Below are 12,009 nucleotides of genomic sequence, written 5' to 3' on the forward strand. Positions count from 1 at the left end.
CGCGTTTTTTCTTCCTTCTTCCCAAGATGCACAGTTAGATAGATAGATAGATAGATAGATAGATAGATAGATAGATAGATAGATAGATAGATGGATAGATAGATAGATAGATAGATAGATAGATAGATAGATAGATAGATAGATAGATAGATAGATAGATAGATAGATAGATAGATAGATAGATAGATAGATAGATAGATAGATAGATAGATAGATAGATAGATAGATAGATAGATAGATAGATAGATAGATAGATAGATAGATAGATAGATAGATAGATAGATAGATAGATAGATAGATAGATAGATAGATAGATAGATAGATAGATAGATAGATAGATAGATAGATCGATAGATAGATAGATAGATAGATAGATAGATAGATAGATAGATAGAGAGATAGATAGATAGATAGATAGATAGAGAGATAGATAGATAGATAGATGCAGTGTGCTTGTTTTGCAGTGAATGCTCCGAGCAGTGGTAATAATAAGCACTTCCTATATTTGGTTCGTGTTTGGTCCGATGAAGCGAACCGAGACCTACGTTTTCAGGCGGACCAGAGTTCGCCTGTTTGGTCCACGGACCGAGTTCGACGCGCATTCACACAAACCCGAAAAACCGGACTATCGAATTCTGATCCGATAGTCCGGAGCAAACAGCCCCTGTGTGAAAGCGACCTAAGCTAAACAGAATTGCTCCACCTGCCGGCCAAATCCTCCCCCCTGACCGATCTTTCCATCACAGTCAAGAATGCAGCTGTGACCGCGTCCCCGACCACCAAGAACCTTGGTGTTGTCCTCGACGACCAGTTGAACTTCTCTTCGCGACAACCAGAACCTGCAGATTCCTCCTGAGTAACGTCAGAAGGATCCGCCCCTTCCTGACAAAAGAAGCCACCCAACTCCTCGTCCAATCAACAGTAATCTCCCGCCTCGACTACTGCAATGCACTGCTTGCTAGCCTCCCGGCCACTGCCACCAAGCCTCTTCAACTCATTCACAACGCAGCGGCCCGCCTGATCTCAAACCTACCAAAGTCGGCCCATGTCACCCCATTTCTTATCGACCTGCACTGGCTCCCCGTTGCTGCACAAATCCGCTTCAAGGCCCTCAACATGGCATATCGTGCGGCAAAGGGAACCGCTCCCACCTACCTCCGGTCAATGGTCTCTAACTACACACCCTCAAGACCCCTACGCTCTGCATCTTCTGGCCGTCTCAGACCCACTTCTATCCGAGCTCCGGGAGGGTCATCAAGGAGAACCTGCCTTTTCTCAGTCCTTGCCCCACAATGGTGGAATGAACTACCCACCACAGTTAGGACAGCCAAAACCCGTCCAATCTTTCGCCGTCGACTAAAGACGCACTTCTTCAACCATTATCTCAAAGAAAATATATATATTTAAAATAAAATCTAACCCTAACTAACCTTACTGTCATGCACTTGTCCTAATAAACTAACCTACACTGTAGCACTCAACACTTTGATGAACATTGTTACTCAGCTGATAGAGTTGTGCCCTTCCTGATGACTTGTCGTACAGAACTTGTAAGTCGCTTTGGATAAAAGCGTCAGCTAAATGACAAAATGTAATTGTAAATGTACTTATGTATTAGCCCAAATAGGGAAAAACACATTCACAACAGGCAGAAAAGTTTATTTTCAGCCAAGTATGGTAATAAGGTAACTATTAGGATATAATGGTATGGATTACTTACTCTTATAACTTATTACTATCTATGGTAGCTCTAGTCTCCACCTACACAAATAGTTTTTGTGCTGTCCATTGAGCATGCACCTTCACGTGGTAGGCACAATAACTGTAGGTCAAACTCCCCAAACAAACAAGCACACCATTGATTTAATTGCCATATAAATCACATACAAAGATGTAACTATTACTCCTCTCTGAACATGAATATAAAACAAAAGGTGATCTATTAACTGTGTAAACCTTATGCAATATTCATTGTTGATATTTGAATACTTGAAATCTGTATGAACTGAGTAGTTAGTATCAAATTAAATAAGATGGCACAGCTCCATGCATTAATTGAATAAACAACTATTTGCTCATTACCAGTATGGTATTGTTTAAATTGTACAGCTTTTTGCACATCTTTGTCAGGGAATTCCAACAATTCTGGACCTGAATGTACCAGTTAATTGTAATCATCTCTCTCTGTTATGGTTTGACACCGACCCCAAACGCTAACGACACAAGAGAGTTGGATTCAGAGTTGCCAAATACGAGGGCTTGTTTATTTGATAATAGGAATAAGTGAAACAGGGAAAGCAGATCAACAAGAACAGGTACAATGAACAAGGGGCAAAGTTCTGCTGCTCTGCAGCTTCTCCCGGAAGGGTAGTCTTGGGAAGCAGGAGCAGACCTCTGTACCGCTCTGCAGACTCTCACGGCGGACCTCTCAGATGTTGTGCAAGACCGAGAGAGGGAGAGAGGGAACGGGTCAGTGACAGAGCAGACTTGAAACGAGCTGGAGGACAGGGTGTTATATTCTTCGTGTTAAACAACACAGTGATGTGCAATATTCCAAAAACAGCCCAAGTGAATATCTTCATGTAAACACACAGTGAGCAAAATCCAAACACCGTCCAAAGTGAAATACTATCTTCGTGTAAACACACAGTGAGCAAAAATCCAAACACAGTCCAAATGTGAAACAATATCTTCGTGTAAATACACAGTGAGCAAAAATCCAAACACAGTCCAAATGTGAAACAATATCTTCGTGTAAATACACAGTGAGCAAAAATCCAAACACAGTCCAAATGTGAAATAATATCTTCGTGTCAATACACAGTGGGAGGTGGAAGATCCCCGAAATATTATTCCAAAAAAGGAAAGAGCAAAAACGATAATGGCTGGGTGAGTGACTGTCTGACAAAAAGGTGGTAGACTTCAGTGTAAAGGTTTACACACGAAAATCGGAAAATAGGTCAAGACAGTCAATCTAGAAAAACTCACCCAGACGAGCTGCGTAAAGGAACAGGAACAAGTGGAGGCGAGCGCGCGCCACGGAGCAGGTATCCAAGCGAAGGCTTCTAGGAATTCCTGGAGAATAGCACAGTGAAACAGAAGCAACGGGGAAAAACATCCAGCGACAAATCAAGACGAACCAACAACTTAGGGTGGGGAAAACGGGGTATAAATAATGAGGGATCGATTGATTGAAAGGCAGTGACAGCTGGGGAATGTGATTGAAAAGCGTGGGGAAGTGAGGGAACCAATCAGCGACGTCTCAGATGACGTCAGCGGGGAGAAACGTGTGAACGAGGGAATTGAAATACTTGACAGAAAAAATGAATGAAAACAAAGCGAGGGTGGTTAAAGGAACAGAACGAGTGAGAAGGCAAGGACAGAAACCTCACAGTACCCCCCCCTCAACGGGAGCCGCCCGGCGACCAGGCCGACCCGGCTCGTCAGGATGGGCCCGATGGAAGTCGGTGATCAAGCCGGGATCCACGATGAGCTGCCGGGAGACCCAGCTGCGCTCCTCAGGGCCGTAACCCTCCCAGTCCACCAGGTATTGGAATCCCCGGCCCCGCCGACGAACGCCCATCAACCGGCGGACCTGCCACTGGGGGTGACCATCCACTAGCACAGGAGGCGGTGGATCAGGAGCCGGAGGCATAAGGGGACTGAGGGAGACGGGCTTAACCCGGGAGACATGGAACACGGGGTGGATGTGCATGGATGCAGGAAGCTTCAGGCGCAGGGCCGCCGGACTGAGTACCTTCAGGACCTCGAAAGGACCGACGAAGCGAGGGTTGAGCTTCTTGGCCGAGGACCGTAGCGGGAGGTCCTTCGCGGAGAGCCACACCCTCTGCCCAGGGCGGTAAGTCGGCGCGGGAACCCGGCGCCGGTCGGCACCACGACAGGCGCGCTCAGATGTCCGGAGCAGCGCGGTCCTGGTGATCTCCCAAACGCGACGGCAGCGGTCGAGGTGGACCTGCACGGAGGGAACTGCCACTTCCGTCTCCAGTGCGGGAAAAAGAGGGGGCTGGTAGCCTAGGGAGGCCTCAAAGGGGGAGAGGCCGGTGGCGGAACTGACCATTGAGTTGATCGAGTATTCAACCCAGGGAAGGAAACGACTCCAGGATGCCGGCCTCTCGGCTGCCACACACCGAAGAGCAGACTCCACGCTCTGGTTCATCCTCTCCGTCTGCCCGTTTGTCTGGGGATGGTAGCCGGAGGAGAGACTGACCGTTGCCCCCAATCCCTTGCAGAAAGCCCGCCAAACCTGGGAGGTGAACTGGGGCCCCCGGTCAGAGACGATGTCCTGGGGGAAACCGTGAAGGCGGAACACGTGGTGCGTCAGGAGGTCCGCCGTCTCGGCTGCTGAGGGAAGCTTGGAGAGGGCCACGAGGTGGACCCCCTTGCTGAATCGATCCACCACGGTCAGAAGGCAGGTGTTCCCCTAGGAGGAGGGTAGTCCAGTGACGAAGTCGAGTGCCACATGTGACCACGGACGGCTTGGAACGGGAAGTGGCTGCAAGAGCCCGGAGGGTGCCTGGTGAGAGGCCTTGCTGCGGGCACAGACCGCGCAGGCCAATACGAACTCCTTGACGTCGTTTCGCATGGTGGGCCACCAGAAACGACGAGCCAGGAAGGAGAACGTGCGATGGACGCCTGGGTGGCAGGCGAACCGGCTGGTATGGCCCCACAGCAGTACCTGGGACCGGACAGAGTCAGGGACGAAGAGACGGCTCCTAGGGACGTTGCTTGGAGCACGTTGGAAGCGTAGGGCACGCCTCACCACACCCTCGATGCCCAAGGTGATGGCTCCAACCACTCGGGCCTCCGGGATGATGGGAGATGGGTCCTCAGAGGGTGGAGCCCCCTTGGAGTGCATCCGGGACAGGGAGTCGGCCTTCGTGTTGCGGGAACCGGGGCGGAAGGTCAGCGAGAAGTCGAACCGACTGAGGAAACTGGCCCATCTCGCCTGCCGACCGTTGAGGCGCCTGGAAGCGCGGATGAACGTTAGGTTCTTGTGGTCCGTCCAGATGGTAAAAGGCTCCTCGGCACCCTCTAGCCAATGACGCCACTCCTCCAGAGCCGCCACGACCGCCAGTAGCTCCCGATTGCCGGTGTCGTAGTTCCTCTCGGCGGGGAGGAAGCGACGCGAGTAGAAGGCGCAAGGATGTACCTTCTGGTCGGAAGGAGAACGCTGGGATAGGACAGCGCCCAGGCCAGAATCCGAGGCGTCCACCTCCACGATGAACTGTCTCTTGGGGTCAGGGTGGAGCAGGATAGGAGCGGAAGTGAACCTTCTCTTGAGGGAGCGGAACGCAGCGCATGCCGCTGGGGACCAGTCGAACGGCAGAGCGGGGGAGGTCAGCTTGGTAAGAGGCTCCGCCACTTGGCTGTAGTTCCGGATGAACCTTCGGTAGAAGTTTGCGAACCCGAGGAAACTCTGTAGCTCCTTCCGAGTGGTGGGTTCCGGCCAATCCTCCACAGCCTGGATCTTGCGAGGATCCGCTCGGGTCAAGCCCTTCTCCACGATGAAGCCCAGGTAGTCGACGGAGTTGGAGTGGAAACGGCACTTCTCCGCCTTGACGAAGAGCCGATTGTGGAGGAGGCGCTCCAGCACCCGGCGGACATGCAGGATGTGTTCCTCGAGGGTCCTGGAAAAGATAAGAATGTCGTCCAGGTACACCACCACGAACACCTCCAGCATGTCACGGAGGACATCGTTCATGAGTGCCTGGAATACCGCCGGGGCGTTGGTGAGACCGAACGGCATCACAAGGTACTCATAGTGGCCCCTGGGGGTCTTGAAGGCGGTCTTCCATTCATCGCCCTCACGGATACGGACAAGATGATAGGCACTTCGGAGATCCAGCTTGGTGAAGAACGAGGCCTGGGTCAGTGGCTCGAAGGTGGAGCTCATGAGAGGTAGGGGGTATTTGTTCTTGATGGTGATCTCGTTGAGCTGACGATAGTCGATGCAGGGTCGCAGGTCCCCATCCTTCTTTCCAACAAAGAAGAACCCGGCCGCCACCGGGGAGGAGGAAGGCCGAATGAGTCCTGCTTCCAATGACTCAGAGATGTAGAGATCCATCGCCTTCTTCTCCGGGGCAGTCAGACTGTAGAGGCGGCTGCCGGGAAGGGGAGCCCCTTGGCGGAGGTTGATGGCGCAGTCATAGGGGCGGTGAGGTGGAAGTGACTGAGCCCTGGTCTTACTGAATACCTCCATGAGGTCGTGGTACTCGGGAGGAACGGACGAGGGATCCGGGGGCAACTCACCAGCCGGTCTCCGGGGCGGGGGACAAGACGCCGCCTGTAGACAGCGGGCGTGACAGGAGGAGCTCCAGCCCCTGATGGTACCGGAGGCCCAGGCGATGTGGGGCTCGTGCAGCGCGAGCCAGGGCCTACCCAGGACCACCGGGACAAGGGGGGATTGGGTAATGAGGAACTGGATCCTCTCTACGTGGTTCCCAGCAATGGTCAGCAAGACTGGGCCGGTCCGTTGAGAGATGTCGGCCAGGCGGTGTTGGTCCAACGAAAAGATCTCCAAGGGCCTCACAAGGGCCTCAAGAGGTATGTTGGCTTGGGTGGCAAACTCGAAGTCGAGGAAGTTCTCGTCTGCCCCAGAGTCGATGAGGGCCTCCACCGTGGCACGTTGGTCCCCCCAGGCCAGGGTGACGCTCAACAGATGGTCAGGTGGTGCGCGGCGCTGGGAATGGGAAAAACGGCTCACCAGGATCTCCCGGGGTCTTGGTGAGCCCGATCTTTTGGCCGGGTAGGGCAGTCGGCGATACGGTGTCCCGCACCTCCGCAGTAGAGGCAGAGACCGGACCTGAGCCTTGCCTGACGCTCCGCCTGGCTCAGATGAGAGCGTCCCAGCTGCATGGGTTCCTCCTCGCGCACCGGACGGGGAAGCCTGTTACCCACAGTAGTGTTGGGGACGGGGCGTCCAGGAGTCCGGGGTGCTTCAGGAGGTGACAGTCGGGCCCTCTCGCGCCTTCTCTCCAGGAGGCGTCCGTCAATACGGATGACAAGGCTAAACAGCTCCTCGAGGGAGTCGGGCACCTCCCTGGTAGCGAGCTGGTCCCGGACTGCGTCACTGAGCCCCCTTATGAAGGTTAGGCGAAGAGCAGGTTCGTTCCATCCGCTCTCCACCGCCGCCAGTCGAAACTCCATGACATAGTCCGTCACCCTGCTGCTCCCTTGCCGGAAGGTCCCCAACCGGGCTCCAGGGTCCAGACCTCGGGCTGGATGGTGGAACACTCTGCGGAGCTCCGCCACGAAGTCTGGGTAGGAGAACAAAAAATCTGCTTCCATTGCCCAGGAGGATGTGACCCACTGGGCAGCATGGCCTGAAAGTAGGTTGGTTATATAAGCCACTCGGGACCCATGAGCTGAAAAACGGCTTGGCTGATGACGGAAAACCAACTCACATTGCATGATGAATGTGGCACACTCCTCGGGATTACCGTCAAACAGCCGTGGGACGGAGAGAAGGGGTTCCCGAGGTGCGAGATCTGCTGGGGCTGCGGGGAATGTTCCTGGAGGGTGTGAGAGATGAAGAGTATTAACGGCGTCGCCCAGCGAGTTAAGCTGGGCGAGAATCTCGGACTGTTGTCCCGCCATAGCGGCCATTGAACCCTGCATAGGCAGGACCTGGTCCCTGAGGTTCTGCACCGCAGCCGCAGCCCGCTCTAGTTGGAGACCGTGATCCCTGGTCAACTCGACTTGAAATGCAAGTGCGGTTCTGACCCCCTCTGTGTCGGCTGGGGTCGTCATGGTTGGTTCGTAATGTTATGGTTTGACACCGACCCCAAACGCTAACGACACAAGAGAGTTGGATTCAGAGTTGCCAAATACGAGGGCTTGTTTATTTGATAATAGGAATAAGTGAAACAGGGAAAGCAGGTCAACAAGAACAGGTACAATGAACAAGGGGCAAAGTTCTGCTGCTCTGCAGCTTCTCCCGGAAGGGTAGTCTTGGGAAGCAGGAGCAGACCTCTGTACCGCTCTGCAGACTCTCACGGCGGACCTCTCAGATGTTGTGCAAGACCGAGAGAGGGAGAGAGGGAACGGGTCAGTGACAGAGCAGACTTGAAACGAGCTGGAGGACAGGGTGTTATATTCTTCGTGTTAAACAACACAGTGATGTGCAATATTCCAAAAACAGCCCAAGTGAATATCTTCATGTAAACACACAGTGAGCAAAATCCAAACACCGTCCAAAGTGAAATACTATCTTCGTGTAAACACACAGTGAGCAAAAATCCAAACACAGTCCAAATGTGAAACAATATCTTCGTGTAAATACACAGTGAGCAAAAATCCAAACACAGTCCAAATGTGAAACAATATCTTCGTGTAAATACACAGTGAGCAAAAATCCAAACACAGTCCAAATGTGAAATAATATCTTCGTGTCAATACACAGTGGGAGGTGGAAGATCCCCGAAATATTATTCCAAAAAAGGAAAGAGCAAAAACGATAATGGCTGGGTGAGTGACTGTCTGACAAAAAGGTGGTAGACTTCAGTGTAAAGGTTTACACACGAAAATCGGAAAATAGGTCAAGACAGTCAATCTAGAAAAACTCACCCAGACGAGCTGCGTAAAGGAACAGGAACAAGTGGAGGCGAGCGCGCGCCACGGAGCAGGTATCCAAGCGAAGGCTTCTAGGAATTCCTGGAGAATAGCACAGTGAAACAGAAGCAACGGGGAAAAACATCCAGCGACAAATCAAGACGAACCAACAACTTAGGGTGGGGAAAACGGGGTATAAATAATGAGGGATCGATTGATTGAAAGGCAGTGACAGCTGGGGAATGTGATTGAAAAGCGTGGGGAAGTGAGGGAACCAATCAGCGACGTCTCAGATGACGTCAGCGGGGAGAAACGTGTGAACGAGGGAATTGAAATACTTGACAGAAAAAATGAATGAAAACAAAGCGAGGGTGGTTAAAGGAACAGAACGAGTGAGAAGGCAAGGACAGAAACCTCACACTCTCTCTCCTTATGTCTAGTCAAGCCAGGTTGTGGAGGAGAGAGACAGGGATGAACAGGCAATTGATACTTTGCCCATCCTGAGCCTGCTATGTTGCAGGTGTTTTTACATCACCATCCAAAACAAGATTCAGCTTTGTAGTGGTTTGGGGGAATAGTACAGTAGGTACGCATATTTAAGGAAACCGCAATGATGGTGTACTGGTGGGTGGTGTCCAACCGATTATGGTGGGCCGGTCTGGGCCAAAAATGCCAGGGCCGATTTTTGGTCCCAGTCCAGCCCTGAGTGGCATTGTGGGTGGTCTGGGATGGCACTGGGTCATTTGGGACACTTTGGGGTGCTGTGGTGGTTGTGGTGGGTTCTTCATGCAGGGGGGTTCCTGGGGTGTCAGTGGGTTGGGGGAGTTCAGTGACAGTTGGGCTCCCTCGGTTCGCTGGCGTTTTGGGGATTCCTTGCGTGGGGGGCTCGGTGTGGCTTCTGCATGTGTTTCAGGGTGTCCTGGTGTCGTTTTCATTTGACCGTTGTTGTGTCTGTCTGCTGGAGTGTTTGGAGTCGTTGCCTTGTTGTGTGGCTCCTTTGGCGTGGCTGCAGGTCCTGGGCATGTGACCTGTCATTCCTCCGTGGAGTTTGGGGGAGGGGACGTGCGGTTTGCTGGTTTCTTCGTGGTGACGAGATCGCCGGGACCGGGGAAGATGGGGCAGCTGTTTGTGAAATGTTCCAACTATCAAGGATGAGTGTACAAAGGAGAACTGAAATGATGTGAAGGTACTAGAGTCCATTCGCGAGTGTGTTAATAAACTGAAGGAAAAGACCTTTTTTCTTTATTGTGAAAACATTCATTTCCACCACACATATTATTGTGCGTTCTGCATAGCTCTGGTTATGTCCTGTACTGTGCTGCCTGGAAGACAGAGACAGGTTACTTGTTGACCCCTGCATAGAGCCATGTATATTAAACAGCAAGGATGTGAGGGGGTGAGTGGACCACACACACACGTGCACACACACTCGTGCGCACGCGCACACACACACACACACACACACACACACACACACACACACACACACACACACACACACACACACACACACACACACACACACTACATCAGACCATGGTAAAGGAGCAATCTTTTACATCAAGCTAACATTGCCCTCTTGTGGATCAACTTCAACATCACACATTTGAGAAGAAGTCTTTATTTGTCATGCAGATTAACCCACTGTATGCATCGAGTCACCGATTAAATGTCTCTCTGCACTTGACCCACATCCCGTCGTCCTTCCTCCCCCTCGTATGTATATATTTTCTGTTAGGATAACAGTACTGTATATTTGCATATCTTGTATGTCACAAATGTAACAGTACTGTATACCTGTATGTCATGTATGTCAGAAATGTCAAGATATATAATTATGATATATCTGTATGCGTTTTGCGTATGTCATTAATGTTAAAAAAAAAAAAAAAAAAAAAATCTAACCCTAACTAACCATACTGTCATGCACTTGTCCTAATAAACTAACCTACACTGTAGCACTCAACACTTTGATGAACATTGTTACTCAGCTGATAGAGTTGTGCTCTTCCTGATGGCTTGTCGTACAGAACTTGTAAGTCGCTTTGGATAAAAGCGTCAGCTAAATGACTAAATGTAAATGTAATGTAATGTCATTATGAATTGAAAATGGGGGAGCCTGATGTAAACAAGACGAAAGTCTTTCTCTGGTCTGCATGCCCTTAACATTTGTGTGTGTTGAGCCATACTGTAACTGTATTGTACCCATTCTGCAATCTGTTAATAAAGTTTTCAATCAATCAATCAATCAATCAATCAAATCCAAGCTGAAATATACATTGTTAAACGAATAGCTTCAATCTCATAAAACCATTAATGTCACTTTGTTTTACAGGTTTATGTTATTTTGTTTAGACTAATTGTTTATTATTATTACTTTGATTATTATTATTATCTTATTATTATCTTAATATTATGAAAATTGTTTTACGAACTTATTTCACTTTACTTTAGTTTTTGTGTTTTTTTTAATCCAATGATTTAATGAGTTGAGGCCCCATATAGGCCCATCTGGGTCTCTTGCCTCTACTCAGCACCTTTATACACTTTCTGTCATGGTCAATGTTTTTACTGTTTTGCTGAAATGGTGCGAAATAAAGAAATTAAAAAAATAAATAATCAAGGACAGCCGGGAGCAGACACAGGCTGCGGCTTAATCCAAGTGCTCCTGTCCGTCTTCGTCGGGGACGCGACAGTGTTAGCGATCTGTTCTGGATATTTTTCCATTTGGTTTATTTTATTGGGAGGGGAAACGCTTGCGAGCACTGGGGAGAACATGCAAACTCCACACACAGAGGAGGCCCGAGAGATACTTGAACGACCACATCAAACAAGAGGTGGACGCGGGCAAATACTGCGGCATGGTCATGCTGGACCTACAAAAGGCCTTCGACACTGTCAATCACACCATTCTGATTGACAAGCTAAAAGCAATTGGTTTTGATAGTTTATCAGTGAGCTGGATACAATCCTACCTGGAGGGGAGGGAACAGATGGTGGAAGTAAACGGTACACTATCCCCCCCCCTCACAGTGAGCTGTGGTGTTCCACAAGGAAGCATACTAGGACCGCTACTATTCCTAATTTATGCAAATGACATGTCGTCAGCTTGTGACTGCAACTTGTTCCTGTTTGCGGACGACTCAGCCCTGCTGGTCTCTGACAAGAACAAGTTACAGGTTGAAAAAGCCCTCAGCTCGGAACTAGGCAAAATCTGCATATGGCTCGCCGACAACAAACTATCATTACACATGGGCAAAACAGAGTCCATTCTCTTCGGTTCAAATAACAAACTCAGCAAGACCGACGGCTTCTCGGTTACAGTGGGTGACAATATTATCACAAGGAAAGATGAAATTACCTACCTGGGTTCCATCCTAGAGGCTAATCTTTCCTGTGACAAAATGGCATCCAATGTAATAAAAAAAGTCAACCAAC

The sequence above is a fragment of the Notolepis coatsorum genome (genome assembly GCF_963971535.1).
Source record: "Notolepis coatsorum genome assembly, chromosome: 14".
NCBI classification, from domain to species: Eukaryota; Metazoa; Chordata; class Actinopteri; order Aulopiformes; family Paralepididae; genus Notolepis; species Notolepis coatsorum.